This window comes from Crinia signifera, chromosome 4, assembly GCF_055691185.1.
Source record: "Crinia signifera chromosome 4, ASM5569118v1, whole genome shotgun sequence".
NCBI classification, from domain to species: Eukaryota; Metazoa; Chordata; class Amphibia; order Anura; family Myobatrachidae; genus Crinia; species Crinia signifera.
In genome coordinates, this window is record NC_139220.1 from 132,458,745 (window position 1) to 132,478,712 (window position 19,968).

At 44.1% G+C, this 19,968-nt stretch overlaps 1 protein-coding gene across 1 annotated transcript in view; it reads left to right on the forward strand.

The window, feature by feature from the left end:
* Window positions 1-7,332: 7,332 nt before the first annotated feature.
* Window positions 7,333-19,968, forward strand: part of RAP1B (RAP1B, member of RAS oncogene family) — a 60,534-nt gene continuing 47,898 nt past the window's right edge. Inside the window, exon 1 of the mRNA XM_083182506.1 lies at window positions 7,333-7,519. The gene's annotated coding sequence lies outside the window, so the exon portion shown is untranslated. The remainder of the gene's footprint in view (window positions 7,520-19,968) is intronic.

The following is a 19,968-nucleotide window of genomic DNA, read 5'->3' on the forward strand; positions in this document are numbered from 1 at the left end:
ACATAGGAGGGAAACACCAGTAAAAGCATAGCTTGTAGGTCCACAGGGGATGCTATATAATACAACGTACCTCAGAGGGTTATGCGTATGGAACTTAAATATGATAGGCTTGCCTGAAGAGGTGAGTTTTCAGGGAACGCCTGAAAGTTTGGAGGCTAGCGGAGAGTCTTATTGTGCGTGGAAGGGCATTCCATAGGGTGGGAGCAGCACGATGGAAGTCCTGTAATAGTGAATGGGAGATAGTGATCCGTGCAGAAGTGAGACGCAGATCTTGTGCAGAGCGCAGTGGTCAATATGGGAGATATTTTGAGATAAGTACTGAGATATCAGCTGGTGCAGTATGGTTAATAGCTTTATATGCTAGCAGAAGGGCTTTAAATTGAATACGGGAAAACACAGGTAACCAATGGAGGGACTGGCAGAGCGGATCAGCAGACAATGAGCATCTTGCTAGGAAGATCAGCCTAGCAGCAGCATTTAGAATGGATTGCAGTGGCGAGAGTCTGTTCTTGGGAAGACCAGTTACGAGACTATTGCAGTAGTCAATGCAGGATATAATGAGTTCATGGATATGAGATTTAGTAGTGTCTTGTGTGAGATAGGGTCGTATTTTGGATATGTTTTTTTAGATGCATGTAACATGATTTGGTGACAGATTGAATGTGGGGAACAAAGGACAGTTCAGAGTCAAGGATGACCCCTAGACAACGAGCGTATTAGGTAGGGTAGATTGTCGAGTTGTCAACAGTGATGGAGATATCAGGATGGTAACTGTTCTTGGCTGGTGGGAAAATAAGTAATTCCATTTTGGAAATATTGAGTTTGAGGTGGCGAGAAGACATCCAAGATAAGATGGCAGAGAGGCATTCACAGACGGCCCAAAACCACTGGTAACAACTCTGGGGTTGATAGATAGATTTGAGTATCATCCGTATACAGTATAAATGATACTGAAATCCGAAAGAGCTGATGAGTTTGCCAATAGATGAGGTATAGATTGAGAAAAGCAAAGGACCTAAGACTGAGCCTTGCGGAACTCCAACTAACAGAGGTAGTGAAGAGGAGGTAGAGTCAGAGAAGTGAACACTGAAAGAGCGATCAGATAGGTAAGATGAGAACCAGGAAAGGGCTGTATCATTAAGACCTAGTTAGTGCAGTGTTTGTATGAGCAGAGTATGATCAACAGTGTCAAACGCAGCAGAAAGATCTAGAAGAATAAGTAGTGAGTAATGGCCTTTAGACTTCGCAGTTACCAGATTATTCACCACTTTAGTCAGTGCTGTCTCAGTGGAGTGTTGGGAGTGAAAGCCTGACTGAAGCAGGTCTAATAGGGTGTGAGAGTTAAGAAAGTGTGTGAGGTGAGAGTAGACAAGTCTCTCCAGTAGTTTGGCGAGGCATAGGAGCTGAGAGATAGGACAATAGTTAGAGAGAGAGTCAGAATTGTGTTTTTTTCAGAATGGGAGTAATCACTGCATGTTTGAGCAAAGAAGAAAAAGTACTAGTAGCAAGAGAGAGATTGCAGATTTTAGTTAAGGTTGGGATAAGAACAGTAGACAGAGGTTTAATGACTTGTGCAGGTATAGGATCAAGAGGAGAGGTAGTACAGTAGGAGGATAAGAAGAGTGTGGAAACTTCCATTTCATTTGTGAGCTCAAATGCAAATGACTGCATTTGATCCCTTCTTTACCTCTGCGAAAGGTGCCAAAGGGATATGGTTGCTGAGCCTATTTCCTGTAAACCTACAATATCTGCAAATCCTGAAGTTGTCTATTTGGATGCACCATCTTCCTCTTGTACGCACAAGGTACGCGATGATGGCTATAAGGTGGTTGTATCTATCAACTGCAAGCCTACTCCTTCGATTCCTGAGATTATGTACATTCTGGACTTGATCCTCCCATTAGCTCTGCACAAATTACAGAATTATTGTTACTTCATGTCTGGATGCTGTGATGACACCGCGGTCTCCCCAACTATCCTCCCCATGCATATGTCAGACAACCTGAAACTCCAGCATTAATTTCTGGTTCAAGCTAAAAATTCAACTGTACACCCTGGGGATGGGACTGGCATTTAACTCACATTCTTTCGAGATGTGGAAATTTGGCCGGACTAATGCTCTCTGTCTTTATTGCTGAGAAAACCCCTCTCCAACCATGTTTCATTTTATCCCACCCTTTCTGTTACTGGACTATTGATGTTTAATAGAACATCTTGTGTAGAAGACCTGCTACTTCTGTTTCTGCCTAGATAATTGTTTAATTAGTTTTTGCCCTGGTTTATTATATGTTATATTATCCTATTTGGGCGGGGGGGCAGGGGATAATTAGGTTAGAATAGTTCTAGGATAGGGGTATATTTTTTTTCAGGGAACCAAGTATACCAAAATTTGGGGCAGGTTATAAAGGGTGGGAGGTATGGGGAAGGTTTTATTTAAGGGGTGTTTATTTTACATATTTTACATTTAACACAATTTTGACGGCTAGATATATTTGTATGATTTGTTCGGCCATTCTTTCTCAATTTGATGCATCAACACAAGGAATTGTATCTCTTTATTTTTATAGGGGATATGTTTATTTCTGAATATATACTTTTTTGAGATAAGCTACTGCCTGCTTCTCTTGAACCTGAGTGGCGCCTTTGGGTGAATGAGACGGCACAGATGTAGATTAGCGGTACTAAGCAAATCCAGGGGAAGACTCTATTCATATATACTATATGTGTACCCTTCATATTTCCCCAAGATGTTGTATCATATGATGTCTTCCTATAGTTTAATGACATCAGCCGATGTCATATCTTTTTATTCTTTTTTTTTTGTATATCTTTGAATGTAAGAAAAAAAATCAATTAAAATTATCGAATTAAAAAAATATAGAGGAATGAGCAATACCACTTTCTCTATATTTTCCTCTGGGAAACATGAGAGTCAGGGACAATGAAGCATACAGGTACAGGATGTATATGGTTCTTCACTTCCTCCATGGAAATGCTTCTTAAACACATCTGTATTACACTATATATTATACGTTCAGTATATGGACGTCGGCATCCCGAATGCCATCAGAACATCAGCGCCAAAAGCCGCCATCCCAATTGGTGAGTATGCGGGGAGTGGGTGGATGGAAATTGGGTTGATAAATGTAGGCACTGCTGGGGGGACTTACAGATGGAGCCACTCCCATTGCGCTGATCACCAGCCTGCACCGGTGAATGGGGCAGGTGCATGTCGGAGACATTCGCCGCCCCATTCTCGGCAATGGATGCACACACGGGGCGATTTCAGGCATAATTGGCAGGGATATGGTCGCTGAGCGACCATATCCCCGTGCGTACAGGGTGACAGTCTGCACTCCCGCGACCAGCCCAGAAGTGGTTGCTGGTAGTGGAGCATGCTCCTGTAACCAGCGGCTTTCCTCGGAAGAGTGTTTCATTTTCATCAGCGACCATCGCTGTCATACAGCTTTCCAGTCCCCGTATTTATACCTCTCAACCGAATTGAAAATCACACCGAAACTGCACGCCGCTGGCGGCTTAGAAGTGCTTGGCTACCTTACTATCAGCAGTGACAGCGGGTTATTGTAATGGAGATAAAGCAGGAGCGATGGTGGGTACATCTACATGTAAACACAGATGCCCACAGCCTATTGAAATAGCATATACAGTATGTGTGCATGTGTCCCTTGGTGACATGATTAGTCACAATCGCTCATGTATTACAGGTGTCCCAACTTTTTAAATTAGCTTTTTTGGTGAGTGCTTTTTCCCAATTTATTGGGTTATTGTGTATGTAAGTATATATATGGATTCAGTACTGAATCCCGGCGGTCGGGATCCCGGCGTTCAGAATCCCGACGCCGGAATCTCGACAGCCGAAATCCCGACAAGGGGGGGACGTGGATCGCCCCCCCCTTGCGGGCTCGCTGCGCTCGCCACGCAGCGGGCACGGTGCCTCGCTACGCTCGGCACACTAATTTATTCTCCCTCCAGGGGTGTCGTGGACACCCACGGAGGGAGAATGTGTCGGGATTTCGGCAGTCGGGATTCCGGCGTCGGGATTCTGAACGCCGGGATCCCGACCGCCGGGATTTTAACTGCATCCCATATATATATATATATATATATATATATATATATATATATATATATAAACACAGCGAGGACCGCGGCACTGGGGTCTGAAATAATGAAGACTGACGCTTGCCTATTGTAGGTTAACGTTTCAGCCTTTATTCAGGCTTTTGTCAAAACAGCATACATGTATGCTGTTTTGACAAAAGCCTGAATAAAGGCTGAAACGTTAACCTACAATAGGCAAGTGTCAGTCTTCATTATTTCAGACCCCAGTGCCGCGGTCCTCGCTGTGTTTGTACATTGACCCAGCTGTTGCAGGGTTCCTACTGAAGGCACGGGGCACAAAGAGCTTGCTGGAGCTGAGTGCCGGCTACCCCGTCTACCTGTATATATATATATATATATATATATATATATATATATATAGCCTGATGACGATGGCTTAGTACCATCGAAACGTTGCAATAAACTTGCTGCTATTTACGCATCTTAAGAAAAGGTTTTTTTGGAGTGCAGCACACCACGCTGGGGATATCTATCTACTTTATAGTGCGGGCACCCACCTATTCCTATACAGGAGGCTGTGCTGAGCTACCCGGTGGATAAATATATATATATATCAGAGGCGGGATTCAGCTGGTTCGCATCGGTTCTGCAGAACCGATACCTAATATACTATCAGTTCTGCAGAACCGTTTGCTAAGAAGCATTGCGCTGTCCACTCCTTATGATTTATACAGACGCTAGGTACTATAAAGCTGTCCGGCTGTATACAGAAAGCAGGTCTGCGGCTACATAGGGGGCAGCATAGATGGACAGAAGGGTAGAGGACATAATAGATTGAGAGAAGGGTGGGGGGTATAAAGGTATGGACAGACCACCATACTGGGGGAGACAAACTGACAAATAGACAGGGGGGGTCTCACAGTCACCAGGTCTCCAACTGCAGTCTAATCTTTTTATCTAGTGTGGCTCTGGGCTGAAGCAGTGGCTCCTCCTCCATTCACCCGATTTCAGGAAGCAGCAGCCAGTCATACCCCCCTCACCACCACCACGGAGCTGCTCTCTGCAGCGGAAGGAGATCGCTCCCCTCCCTCCCCACAGAACGTCTCTCCATGCAGCATCTGTGCGGAAACCCCTCCCCCCAGAGACCTGCTCCATGCATAGGCTGCACACAGACAGGACCACCTTCCCTCCCCTCCTATAGAGCACTTCCGTGCTGTGGCTGCAGGAGGACCCCACTCACGCCCTCTCCTGCTATATAGCGGCTCTGTGGTGTGGCTGCGGGACCCCCTTCTCTCCAGTCCCTCCCATACTACAGAGTACAGTAGCTCTGTGCTGCGGCTGCCGACCTACTTCAGTTCCCTCCCCCGCTATAGAGTGGCTCCATACAGTGGCTGCGGGCTCCCTTCCTCCTCACAGAGTGGCTCCGTCCAACGTCAGCTGGTCCCCCCTCTTCACTCACGCAGAATAACTGCTGCGGGTCCCACATTCACCCATAGTGTGGCGGCACTATATTAAATAAAAGTAACATATTCTAAAGGGTGCAGGGGATCGCCTGCTGGGTCATCGGGCCCCCCCAGGCGGCCGGGCCCCATAGCAGCTGCACCCTCCATAGTTACGCCCCTGGCACTTATTGGCTGGTGGGCCGCGAGCACCTATTGGCTTGCGGTACATTGGGAGAGCCATGTACCTGCTTTCAGTATACAGCTGGGCAGCACGTAGTCCGGCTGTCACAGCTTTACATCGTGTGCGGCTGACGGCGGTGGCCTTTATACAGTGCGGCAGCATTTCACTACCCTTGACAACGAGCAATTTATTCCCCCTTGACAATGAGCAATTTACTCCCCCTTGGCAACAAGCAATTCACTCCCCCTTGGCAACCAGAATGTATTCCCCCTTGGCATCCAGCATAAAGCCCCTGGCTTCGAGCATGAAGCCCCTGGCATCGAGCAAAACCCAACCTAGCAATGAGCATGTAGGTGTCACTTATGTTTCAAATATGTAATGGGCGTCACTGTGTACGGCATAATGTATCATGGGCATCCTCATACCTCCCAACATGACCCTCACCAGGAGGGACTCAATGCTCTGTTTCTGGACTTCCCTCTTAATTTATGACTGCCATCACCTGTTTCAAGCAGGTTAATGGATAAGAAAGGTGTTTCATCACAGATGGTTGTAATCATAAATTAAGAGGGAAGGCCAGGAATAGAGCATTCTGTCCCTCCTGGAGAGGGTAATGTTGGGAGGTATGCCAGGGACGTGCGGTGGGGTAAATGGCTGAGAAGCCCCAGGCAAGTACCAGAGCCAGATTTGCACCCGATTTATGAGCCATGGGGTACATGCCGGCATTATACACATGTGCAGCAGTACATACTGCTGGAGATTCGCTGAGTTTTAATAAGGGATGTGCAGAAAAGGTAGCCAGGTGAGGCAGTGCCATAGACTTTTTACTCCAGAGTTTTGACTATAAAAATGATTAGAATAAAAATAAGATTTTTTTATATATATTCTTTGTATCTTTGACATACTTTATAAACTCAAAAGTCCAGCATATACGTTAGTATGACAGGAAAGGTTGTGCCCATACCCCACCCCACCGCACGCCACTGATATGCATCCTGGTGTGTAGCACAATGTGTAATGGGCATTAGTGTGTGGCTTTACGTGCAATGGGCATTAGGACATAGAACCTGTTTTTAATTTGTTCGGATCCCACCACTGATATATACTGAACATATATATCAGGGTTGCCGTCCCTCCCGGAATTTCCTGGAGTCTCCCGAAAATTGGGTCCCCCTCCCGGCCCCCCGGAAGGGTGGGCAACCCTCCTGGATTCAGGGGGATCCCCGCTGACCCTCTCGGGTCTCAGAGGAGGGGGCGGAGCTAAAATGACACAATCGCATCGGGGGCTTAGTGATGTCACACTTAAGCCCCGCCCCCTGAGCGGCTACTAAAACTCTACTCTCCGGGCTTCTCCCGGAGAGGAGAATAAGAATGTCGGCAACCCTGATATATATGTGTATGTATATATAATATATATATATATTTGTATGTATATATAGTCAGCTCTCAGAAACCGACTCCAGCAGCCGCCCACCAGCTGATACATACATTACACCCCGGCCAGCAGCGGCAATGTGCCCCACCCACCCCTTCTCAGCAAGGGCGCTGCTGCCTGGCCTGCTGCTACTACTACACTTCCGCGTCGGCGCGCTGACTCCCCTTCAGACGTGGAGACGCGCGCGGTGTAAGGGAAGGGCGTCGGGAGCGCGCACGGATTGAGTGAGGCTGGCGCGGTGACGTTACAGGGGGAGAGCTGGAGCCTCACCCAGGCTGGGCTGGTGGCGCTGTGTGTCCCGAGCGGAGGAGGCTAAGCGGGAGGCGGCGGGGATCCCAGGCAGTGCCCGGGCCCATCCAGGAGTGGGAGGACAGCGGGGTGAGTGCATCCGGAGTCCACTTTTCAAGCGCAGACTATGAGTACGCAACCGGCCGGTCTAACGCCCGGATAACCGGGTTAGTAGAGGGAGGGCCAGGCCCAGCTCTACAGCGGCCGGCTGCTGGTTACTGCTGTGATGCCCGGATCGTGGGCTTCCGGGGCCACTGTGCATAAGGGTGTGGACAGCTCTGCTCTATGACCAGACAATAGCCTGGTGTAGGGATATGATGTCCAGGGGATGGGCACTACTGGAAGTGATAGCAGTGCTTGCCATTCTCTGCATACTTGGAATGTTTGCCATGGCACTCCTTTATGTGTGTCTGCATGGCACCAGGAGCACACCATGCCATCAGCCAGCCTTTGTGGCAGGGACCAAATAGCATCACTTGGATGCTGCACTGCTGTATACAGTATATGCTGGTGGTAATACTGCTCCACTTTCACCTTTTATTGTCTGACATCTGCTCAAACCAATGGAAAATCTATACAGTGTATATAGTGTTTTTTTTTTTTTTTTCTCGGTGAAAAAGATAAGGGACTAGTTGTATTTTATATTGGCAACTGTAGCAGAACACAGGCCCACAGTTGTTTTAATGCATTTCTTTTAATGCAACTGTTTCCCTTGCTTGTAGCTTTGCATTCAAAGTTAAAATAATGGAAGATCTCTACTGCTGCAGAAAAGCGCTGATGCAGGCAGCGGGTGACCCCCTAGGCAGTGATTGGCTTATACAGAGATTTAACCCATCCACTGCTAAGGAATCAGATAGATAGGCCATATTACGTGTGTGTGTATGTATGTGTGTATATATATATATATATATATATATATATATATATATATATATATATATGTGACGACCGGCACTTGGTACAATGAGTGACAAATATATATTTTTAGGGCAGCTATATCAGGTAGATATGTCTAATTGCTATACAACTGAATGGCTTACAAAATCTGTGTTTATCACAGGATAATAATTATTGGTGTATCTATGGCAAAGCATTTTGTTTTGTGAAACTACCCTGGGGGGAAAAAATCCAGCTAAGATATTACTGTGAAAATACCTCCTCCCCTTCTGTGGCCAGCAAAGGGAAGTAAGTTCAGTGCAATGGAGCAAAATTCTACTTGCATTTTAATAACTGATTAAATGATCTAAAAAGTCACATTTTCAGTGCAAAACTTATTACATTAATCAAACAAATAATTTAGTAATTTTTTTTTTTTTTTATTGCTAAAAGCACTAATGGGGACATATGTAACTGGCATTTCTACAGTATGCACAAGAAAACTATTGTTTGGTATTCAAATTCAATGCCTGAGAGAGTACACAAACTTTGTTTCATGTTTTTAAACGGTTTTATGCTCAAGGTATATTTGTGTGTATTTTATGTGTTTTGATGTGCTTATACATCATAAATGCAAGATACTTATTGATGTATAAACATATTTAGAAATATTTCTGGTCCTGAGCATTTTGGATAAAGGGTACTCAACCTGTATTAGGAAATATTTGATACATTATATAAACTTCTTTACATAACCAGAGATCCACAAATAAAATAGGTCTGAGGGTGCAGCCAACTCCCTTGAGATTTATAATAGTACAATAAACCTTAAGAGCAGTGAAAGCTTAGTAGCATAGGCGTTTATAATGGGGGCACTGTGCGCAGTGGGGGGCCCATTCTGCATACACTCCACCCATAAAGTACCCATACCCCTCCGGAGTTCTGAGGCGCATCTCAACACTAAGGACACAAATCACTAAAAATGGCCGCCGCAGCCATTTTCAAGTGATATGTCTCAGGGAACAAGGCCCAGGTGCCTTTATCCCGGAGACTGGTGCATAAGCAGTAGACTCTGGCATTAGCCAGAGTCTACTCGCCATCCGAAAGGAGGGGGCCTGCAGCGGAGGCTGCCCGGGGTCCTCTCCTCTCTTAAAATGCCCCTGCTTATTAGGCTACTGGTGAAGTATGTGGCCTCTGGTGCAGGGGACTACAGATTCAGTCAAGGCTGCAAAATGTAACATTTCAGTTCCTGCATTTTGTTACTCTGATTACAGCCAATCATAATAAACTGTATAATTGATGTATTTGTGCTTGTAAAAGTGAAGTTGTTTTAAAAGTAATGATGAGGTAAATGTATGAAGCAGTGGGAAGAGAGAAGTTGTCAATAGCAACTTCTGTCAGCGGTTATGTATAATTTTATAGTATGCAAACTTTAAATGTTAATTCAATGAGGATTGGCTGGCATGGGAAACTTGTTCTTGATATAATGTACATCTATATCCTTTTGTAATGGGCTCCCAGCTTACCTAAAGCAATTGCTTCCATTTAGCAGTTCAACTAAGGAGATCTACAATTTATTTAAATAAAGTCCTTAGTAGTTAATGGAGGGATGAGTTTAATACCCTCTTCCAAAGTATGCTATAACCAGTTTTGTCCAACCTCCTTTTGCTTTATTTTTATTTAATAGATATTAAGCAATACTTCTACAAAAGTATATACTTGCAACACTATACCTAATTTCTATGAATATACATGTAAATAGTTAATTATGCTAGCAAGTTAGCTTACATGTCTTATGGGGCCTACACACTTGGCGATATACAGGCATTTTCTAAGCGATCTCACTAGATCGCTTAGAAAATGTCCCTACATCGCTTTGTGTGTAGGGGCCATAGCAATGCACGGCCCCGTGTGTTATGCCCGGGGATTAATTAGTCAGGGCCACTGTTCTCACCGGAGATCACAGACCCTGACCAATCGCTCAGCACACAACGCTTACACATCTGTGTGCTGTGCGATCATGCTGAAGCATTTTGAGCGATCTAGCATTGCTCGGAACGCTTCAGCATCGCTACGTTAAGGCCCCTTTACTGTTTCTTTCAGTTAACCTTATATATCTTGAGTTTGCTATAATATGTTAATCATCTTCATTGGCCCCCATGTTCTCCTCCTTTGGTTTGATAATTCCTCCACCAGTACAGAGGCTTGCGGTGTGGCCCATAGCAAAAAATGTGACCTCATTGGAGGTGGTAATTTGTGTAACTTGGTACATAACATTTGTGAAAAATATGATCAGGCAAGAAAAGTGTTGGACACCGTTCCCCAAGTTATCTCATCTACACAAAGGGTTGACATAAATGGTGTCCACCTATATCGTCAACTATGCTAGGCATAATTAAGCAAAGGAAACTTTTTAACGTCACATTTTGTTGATGTTGGTGCATCTCTATTTTGTATTGCTCTGTAATTGTTCAAGATGAAGTGTAATTGACTTTCCAGTGTCTTTGATTAAAAAATAGTCATCTGTGTCTTTGGTAGGTATAAATAATATACAATAACATTTACCTTTGACATTTCAGATTAATTTTGTTAGAGAAAATAATTAAACTGTTCTATTTACTGGAGATGACGTGGAAAGGCAATGAAGGACTAGAATGTATTTTACCATTATGCATTGTACATGAAAATGCAAATATTTGGCTTCAAATGACCGTTCAGTGGCCCCTAACCTCAGTCCTCTATTTTGAAAAAAATGGTACTAGTTAATAGAGAAATCTAGTTATGGCTACTTTTGACAAAGATTTCCATTCATATTAATGAATGCATCTAAAAACTTATTTTCTTTTTTTCAACATAGTACAGGTACGGTATCCCGTATTTGAATTATTCCAAAAACCGTGTTTTTTTTTGGAACACTTGGAATCCCCCCCCCAACCCTTTTTTTATACTTACAAGTCCCCCGGCGTCCACAGCAGGCCTTCAGCATCCTCTCTGGCATCTCCAGCGGTCCCAGGAGTGCATTGCATGAGTGTGCGCCGGTGTCATCATCGACACGCCTGGGAACTCGTGCAATGCACTCCTGGGACCGCCGGAGACGGTGCTGAAGGCCTGCCTGTGGACAACGTGGGAGCCAAGGGACCATCGGGGTACCACCTGGGGATAGGTAAGTATGCCTAAAAAAAATTTATTCCAAGAACCGGAAAATTCCCTCATCCGGAATGCTCGTGGTCCCGAGCATTTCGGATAAGGGATACTCAACCTGTATACTATGGGGGTCAATTCCATTCAAAGCTGTATGAAAAGTTCTGGAAAGGAGGTCCAGGAGCTGTTCAATTGCCCTCATTGCTAGTCGGGATCAGCCAGTTCTCGCGCATTAAACCGGATGTTTAGTCATGAGAATAGACATTACATTGCCTGTTCTCTCCACACTAAATGCAGAAAACAGAAGCACGGCAGTAGTTTAGTCAGATTCCTGCTTGCACCTCTGGGTTAATGGCGTAGCTAATTGAATAGCTTCAGGACCTCCATCCTGACGCTAATAGTATCGTTTTGAGTAGACACCTGTGTTCCCAAATGACACAATGAAGTGTTACCGAGCATTAACACCTCTGGGTGCTAAATTTATATAATAGGAGCAATATTAGGTCGGTGTATATGTACATTTTTTTTTTTTAATTTTTGCTCCATCAATGTCTAATCACATTTAATAGGCTTTTAAAAATGCTTAATGTTATCACTTGTGTAAAAGTCTTAAATGTGCCTAGTATAGGAGAATGTGTATGCCAAACTTTTTGTGCTTTCCTTGTGGCTAGGCTTTAATCAAACTTAATAGTTTTTCTGTTAACTCTTAACTTAAACTCTGTCAGATTTTTTCATTATTCAGTCTGGGCATGTAAATAATCTTAAACTCTGGGAAATTTAAAAAGGCCCTTTCAGGTCGACCCAGCTTATTTTTGCGATGTGAAAGGGTATTCAAGACATTGGCTGGTCTGGTGTAAAAACCTAGTCCAGTGTATAGAAATAATTTATTTTTTTTATTTGCTGAACAGACTGGTTGGACAGTTCGATTAAATTAGTTGTGTATGGCCACGTTAAGGAGGGTAAGCAATGTCCAGCTGCTATTTCAGACGGGGGAAATAGCGGCGGGGCCCTATTCAACACTGCAGCATTAAAGAGGGATCATGGCAGAAGGAGCCTGATTTAAGTAGCTGTCGGGCCCGTTCTGCTGATAACGGCTGTGGATTGTTGCGATCCCGGGCGCAGATCGACAACTGCCATTTTTGCAGATCGGCAGGCGGAACATGGAATCCCACCTGCTGATCACGGCTGTCGGGAATCGAGGAGCCGTGATCCTGTATTGCATACCCCCTAAGACTCCTTGTTTCTAAACTTCTGCAGGTACATGTAACTTGGAGGTAGGTATCTGTAATGAGATATGGGAAATATTAATGAAAAAGTAAGTTCTGGATCTATCCACCAGTGAGGCAATTCAAATACTGAGCTTCAGAATAGATCTGCATTTGAAAGGGGTATGGATCATATGGTTGAGCTAAAGATGGTTGACACCACTAGGTCGACAGGTCATCAGGTTGACATAAGCATTAAGTCAACAGGTCGACATGGGGTTTGTCGCAGTTTTTTTTTTTTTTTTTTTTTTACCCGAAGGTCAACACAGTCGACATGGACACAGGATTAAGTGCACCACGTTCCCTCACATGGCTCGCTGTGCTCACCATACTATTTTATTCTCCCACCACACCCTAATGGATGGTAGGTCATGAAATACCGCCTGTCTACACGTCGGCTCAAAAAACAGTGAAAAAAACCCATGTTGACCTTTTGACCATCTTTAGGTCGACCAACCGACAGTTTCCCTTTGAAAGCAATACAAACGGGTACATTTTAAGCTGTTTTCTAAGCATTCTGAGCCACTCCACTCCCTATCCCTGTGAGCCCTCCTCTTGTTTCCTATTGTGTTGCTTAGCTAAATTTCTCAGCAAGTCCTCTTAACACAGATTGCTGCATATGTATGGGCGATCTAGACACCGGGAAATTGCTGAGCACAAAAGATTAGCACATATCTTAACGTGTGTATGCCACTGATGCTGTGTACACACGGGGGCGATAGGGGCTGGGAATATGGTCGCTGAGCGACCATATTGCCAGTGATTGGAGTGTGCACCAGCGATAAATCGCGGGGTGCGCGCTCCCGTTTCAGCCCCTGAATGGTCGCTGGTCGGAGGAGCATGCTCCTCCGACCAGCGACATCCCCTGCCTCTTCACCCAGCAGTGTTTAAATTCTCATCTGCGACCATCTCTGGTCGCAGATGAAAACAGGACAAGGGGCAATATGATTGCTGAGCAATATATTGCTAGCAATATATTGCCAGCGATCATATTGCCCCGTTTTACGCACCTTAAGCCAAGATCTGGAACAGAACAAGGTGTGGCTGCAAACGATTGCCACTTAATGTTCATAAGAGATGTATGAAGTTGTGTTGATATTTTGCATAAATACAGTTTTACAGAAACGTCCTTTTTCTTTTGGTGTGTACACACCTGCAATGTGCCGTGCGAAGCGATCCCCGATGCGATCAGATCGCATCGCATCGGATCGCACGGCATACTTGTAATTGTACAAGTATGTACACACCATTTCACCAATCTGCACTGTATTTGTAAATATGCATTTCATTTCATGATTGCGATTTGGGCCGCATTTCACTCGGTTCTGGCAGATCGGGCCAAGAAATCGGGTTAAATTGACCCAAATAGCATGTGTGACATCCGTTCCCACGCACATCCGATCAGAGCCAGAGCTCATATGTGCTGCACATACTGTAAGATTACCGGGTCAGACACTTTCCCAGCTGCAGGGAATGGGGATCGCAAGCGATACATCACATGCAGAAGTACCGCATTCGATGCTGCCACTAGGTGGCCTCGAATGGAGCAATGCAATTTGTTCCATTCAGGCACCTGTAGTGGAAAGAAGAAATGTGCAAAACCTCTATTGAGGTTCCCCAACCAGGAGTTTAGATGGGTTTAGCCATTATCTGTCTTGAAAGCCTTATAATTAATGAGTGCCCTGAACAATTTTTCTGGTGGTGCCCGTTAATTATATTGGTACTGGCACCCATAACAATTGAATCACCCCTTAGCTATCTAAAGTCCAAATTAGGATTGTTATATGTGCAACCTTTCACTGTCCCATGTGGAATATGGTGAGACTCTGTATGGTTTGCTTTTCTAGTTTTTGTATCTTATTGGCTACAAGACTGTAGTATACAGTATATGCTCAATGTAATTTATTGATTATATAGATAAAACATGTTTTCTAGTCCATAAGGAAACTTGACGGAGTTTAAATATCTCTTTATAGTCTCTGTTCCTTGTTCCAACACTTTCTTTTCACACATGACTGTTTCAACATTTGTGTACTCCTGCAATTAACCTCAAAACACAATGAAGCTTGAGTGAGCCTCTAGGTCCTTTGCTTTGCTGCTAACATCCTGCCTTGTGGCATAAAAGCATCTTATTTTTTATGTGACTAGAATGCTTGGGAAGACTATATTGTGTGTCAGACTAAGTCTGAGGCAGCAGTGATCACAAATAGCATACAAAATGCAGGGTCCCTAGGACCCATCACTGACAAAAATTGGGGTCCTTTATTTCATTGGGTACCCAGAAAAGGTCAGCTTTTCTGGGTACCCGATAAAATAAAGCCGCCCCCCCAGCATGGCACATAGAGAAGCCTCCTCTTTCTCCCACATGGCATATACCCTGAACTGAGTCGGCCCATGCAAGATACACATATACTAGAAAAGACATAGGAGGTTATTCTGATTGATTCGCAGCCTTGTGAATCCACCAGGTGCTGCCCTAGGAATGCTAGAACGCCAACCCCCATCCACCCACCGATTTTGCTGGGCCTGCGAATGGATGTTTAACATAAACATCCATTCGCAGGCTGTGGGGGAACACCCACATCGTTCAATAGTCTGCTGCCATCGAATGATGTGGAAGACCCACGCACATCTAAGGTTACTCTCAGGTAACCTTAGATGTGTGTGGACATTCAACATGAAGTGGGTGGACAGCTGACATCCGGTAAAGTTAGCTGCCTGCCCACATCACCGGGCTACAGCTAGCCGTTCCCATTGGTGAGTACCCTGACCTGCTGCCCACAGTGTTAGGTGTGTGTGACCGGCAAACACCCTGGTTGCTGTGGCAGCGTGCACCCTACGCCTACACATGCGCAGAAATATCTCTTCGCAGATGCACACCATCGGTCCCTGTATGAACGAACGGTCCGGACAAACCAGAATAAGGACCATAATTTTGAATCAAGGACAGTGCGTGAGGAAGGGACACCCCAAAAATTTAGAGCATGGCTTTGTGGGGAAGGGGTGTTGCCACATTTAGTACCAATTCACATTACACCACACAATAGTGGTACAAACTGTGCCAGCTAGAGCCACTTGGACACACTGTGCCAGGATTACGCACACCATAATGCCCATTACACATCGTGCCACACAGAGTAATGCCCTTGAAAAAGCTGAAACTAATTAGCGAAACGTATCAGTGGGTACAGGAGTGAGCACCTAAGGAACTTTACCAAAAAACCTCTATACCTCCAAAATCTTCAGACGGGCAAAAACTGGACCTTTGTAAAAAAATAAAAAAACTATCCAAAGGCAAGATTCTTCAAGTCCTGGAGAGAAATTCCTCTAACGGCAAGCTCCATTAAGCATGGATACCGTAATCTTGTGAGGACACCTGGACATATGCCACGACTTGTCCACTGAAAGGATCCACAGTGGTGATACTTTTGTATTGAAATTTGCCCATATACACTCTTTAACACCAGAGGACATTTCATCCTGGAGGGTGCTACACTCCTGTAAATTGAATTTTTATATATTCTAAACTGTTTTCTATCATTAATTGTAGTAATGTGATATTATTTTTAATGTTGTCTATGTAGATCAATTTAATAAATGTTTGGTACTTCTGTTATGTTGGGCGCCCACTAAGCTATTTGCTTAGTTTTACGCATCCCCTCGGGGGACTCTCCACGCTTCGGGCTCGGTGCCTCGTTGCGCTTGCCACACTATATAAAATCAACTCCCATGCCGACATGGATAGTAGGGGTATGAGCGTACTTACTATAGTGGGTGCCCAACTAACATATAAGTACCAAATTTTTTTTTAATACCTTTCAAACCATCCCACAGTGTACATACCGCTGCTTTATTATTTATTGTATATGTACCTTTAGAAATTTGAGGATTTGACTATACCCTCATCCCAAGCAGCAGCTATTCCAGCCAGAAACTCCTCATACAAAGCGTCTAATTGGATTTACCTTGGTAAAAAGTTTCTTGTCGGCACTGCAGCCGCATACCCTCCTTTCTCCCCAACCCCATGACTGCACCAAGCCACTGCCGTGACTTCCTGGACTAGCAGTCAAATATTCCAGAGCAGCGAGGGTGACAGGTGGCGCTGTAATGAGAAGTACTCAGGCATACTTTTACTCCGCCAATCCTGGTAGAGCGTGTTTCAGGGGGCGCAGACATAAACAACTGAATCCCCACTGCTCAAAACTGGGTAAAATACTCACTATAGCAAGTATTGGCGAACCCTGCGCAGAACAGAACTTTTTAAAAAGCAGCCACTACTATATTGTGGCACTTTGTGTACAGATTTGATGACTCATTCGCACACAGATGTAGATGTTTCAGTTTACTCTGCAGTCTCCTCCTCTGTCCTAATCACATTTTGCTGTGAAGGAGACATAATTTTTTGCAAAAACCTCACCCAGCACTAGAAGATTTTCACATGACCTGTTGTGCCAAGAGTGGCGCTTTTTGTCATGACTGAAGAAGTAAGATTATACTCCATGGTCCTATGTTTCCTTGTTGTAACCTATTGAATTGATGTATGTGAAAACAGTGGCATAGAAGTCTCTACAAGAAAGCTACTTACTTTGAAAGGGCGGCTAATCAAAAAGGTTCATTGTCACAATTTTCTTGTTGAGTGGTATAGTTTAAAACTTGTTTTATGGTTCCTTTCAATCAGTAGATAGAGGTTTTGGGAATGCTTATAAAAAAAATGTCCTTAAGAGGCTGCGGACCCGCCATGCTCTACACAATATGCTGCATTGCAGGCACAAAGAAATATCTCCATACATTCTGTTTTAATGAAGTTACATTTTTTTAAACCCCCCTGCCTTAAAACATTTTGAAAGCTGGTCTGTACCATTCATAAAAATGTTTTCATTAAGAATGGGTTCACATTAAGTTGCACTAAAAAGATTTTATTTCTGACTTATCTATCCATAATCATTTCAGGAGTACAAGAAGAACACCCCTTTTTAACATTTTAAATCCTGGGTCCAGCCTGGGACATTGAACATTGTTTTCAAGCTGTGCCACAGGGACTTGAACCCTGTTTACACCACAGACGGGACCCAAAATATTGCTAGTGCTGACTTTTTGGCAGCAATAGAAGCTGGTAAGCCAGAGCCTCATTTTAAGGTTAGAATTCAGTTGAACGCTGTGCGCCGCTGGGCATTGCCTCTATGCTCAACTTTCCACATATCGGCCATATACAGTAGATCTGACATTACAGGTTTTTCCTCGCACCTCTATTGGGTACAAAGGAAAACTTGCAATAGGGTCACGTATTGTGGCAACAGCAATACTAGCAGCCGTTGCCTATTGGAAACATGAAATAAAAGTCAATGTAGAAATGTCAAACAGATTGTGTCCACATGACCATTTTCCCTGTTCTCTGTACATCTGTTTGCTTCTTTTTTTAAGACTATTTTGTATTTGTGCTTGTTTGGTACTCTTGGATATCTGCCAGCTTAGTGGCTTTGTGCCTGGTAATTCTCCTCGGCATCATGCTTGCTGCTGGACACCGTGCCAGGACTTCCTCATATTTGCAGACGTTGTGGCAGCAAGTGAGCCATGTATAGTAACCAAAGGAGGAACAGAGATGGCTACAGGCATGTTTAAAGTTTTAACACCCACATAGATAAACTGCTGTAAGAAGCATGTCTACTTCCTGGTGCCGGCATTGTGAGGTCAGTATACTCATGATAGCCCTAGTAAGTGTTGACCTCATGAGCGCATACCCTGTTTTGGATTGAACTTCAAATTATCATATAGATATAATCTTGGAGATCACTCATCCAAGGCTATTGCTCATTTCTATCAAACACTATCTGATACATTATGCCAACTCAATAATTGCTCTACAGGATTGGAGTATAGGGTTCATTCTAGCACCTTTCAAAACCCATGCATTTCCTCTCTCCTGCCTGAGGTGTCGTACATTGCTATGTCTTTATCACATTGTGGACTGTATCTCAATACGGACCAGACTACACCCCAGGCAAGGAAGAGGAACTGCACCAGTTTGGAAAGGTGCAGGGTACTAGTAGTGTTTATAGGGTCAGTTGGTAACCGTATTCATAAAGCATGTGCATATGCAGCACAGGCTATTACATCATGGCTCGACAAACCCCAGGGGCCAGGTCGCCACTGCCATGACCAGATTCTGCTTCCTCCCCCAGAAAATCCAGTCACCAGGTAGCAGAATCTGGTCGTGGCCGGGTGCGCTTGTGGTAACAGCCAGATAAAGTGGTGGACAACCAACCCAGCTGTAATAGAGCAGGTTCACCGCCTCGATTTCAAAACTCGAGCCGGCATCGCGAGACCTTCCGTTTTGTTTAGCAGCCAATCAGGATCGGTAGAGATCTCCAAATGACTCACGATGTGGTGCGAGTTTTGAAATTTGCCCGGCTGTTACCGTTACTGTGGATGGTAAAGGCAGGGAGAAGGATGGATAATTCCACATGGCAATGAGCATGTACCCCTGGCAGAGCATGTAGGGTTATAGTCCCCCTTCAGGCCGATGTGGACCCAATGCAGGATGGGAAAGGTGCTCACAATGAAGGGGATCTAGCCTTACGAATACTACTCCTTATTTGCTGTAATATATTTTACTTTCATTTTTAGGAAATTGCAGTTTTCAATTCATTCTCATTCCAGAGATTCTATAACTTGCATTGCATTCTTTTTAGTAAAATGTTATAGTTTTATACAAAATGTAACCTGATGTTTAGTGATGACAGGACATGTAGAACTCTGCCCATACAAAGTTAATTTACAGAGTTATGTTTGCTATGATGTAACACATCTGTTATCAGTTTGGAAAAAGTAGTCGCAGGCGCCAGTTGTGCATAAGTCTCTATTAGTGTGATTGTCTACAGGGTGACCAAGAAAATGACTTGCTAATGCAGTGTTTAGTCCAGGTTCAGATTGTACACTTGTCACACATAAACTAAATTCACTTGAATGGAGCTTAGATGTCCTTTATATCTGTGTCTCTCAGTCCACAGTAACAACACTGCCAAATAATGGAGATTGGTATTAAGTTAATGGCGTAACATTTTCCATTCAGCACTGGGACTAATTTAGTAATGCTTTTATAAAAGGTATTGTCTGTGGCCCCTTCAAGTACATGATGTGGAAATATTGCAGTTGTGCTTTATAATGCGATACAACAGAGATAAGACAAAATTGGGTAATAACAGACAGACCTAAAGGTAGAATAGTCTTTTGAATTTATAGGACTGTTTTTTTGCTTTA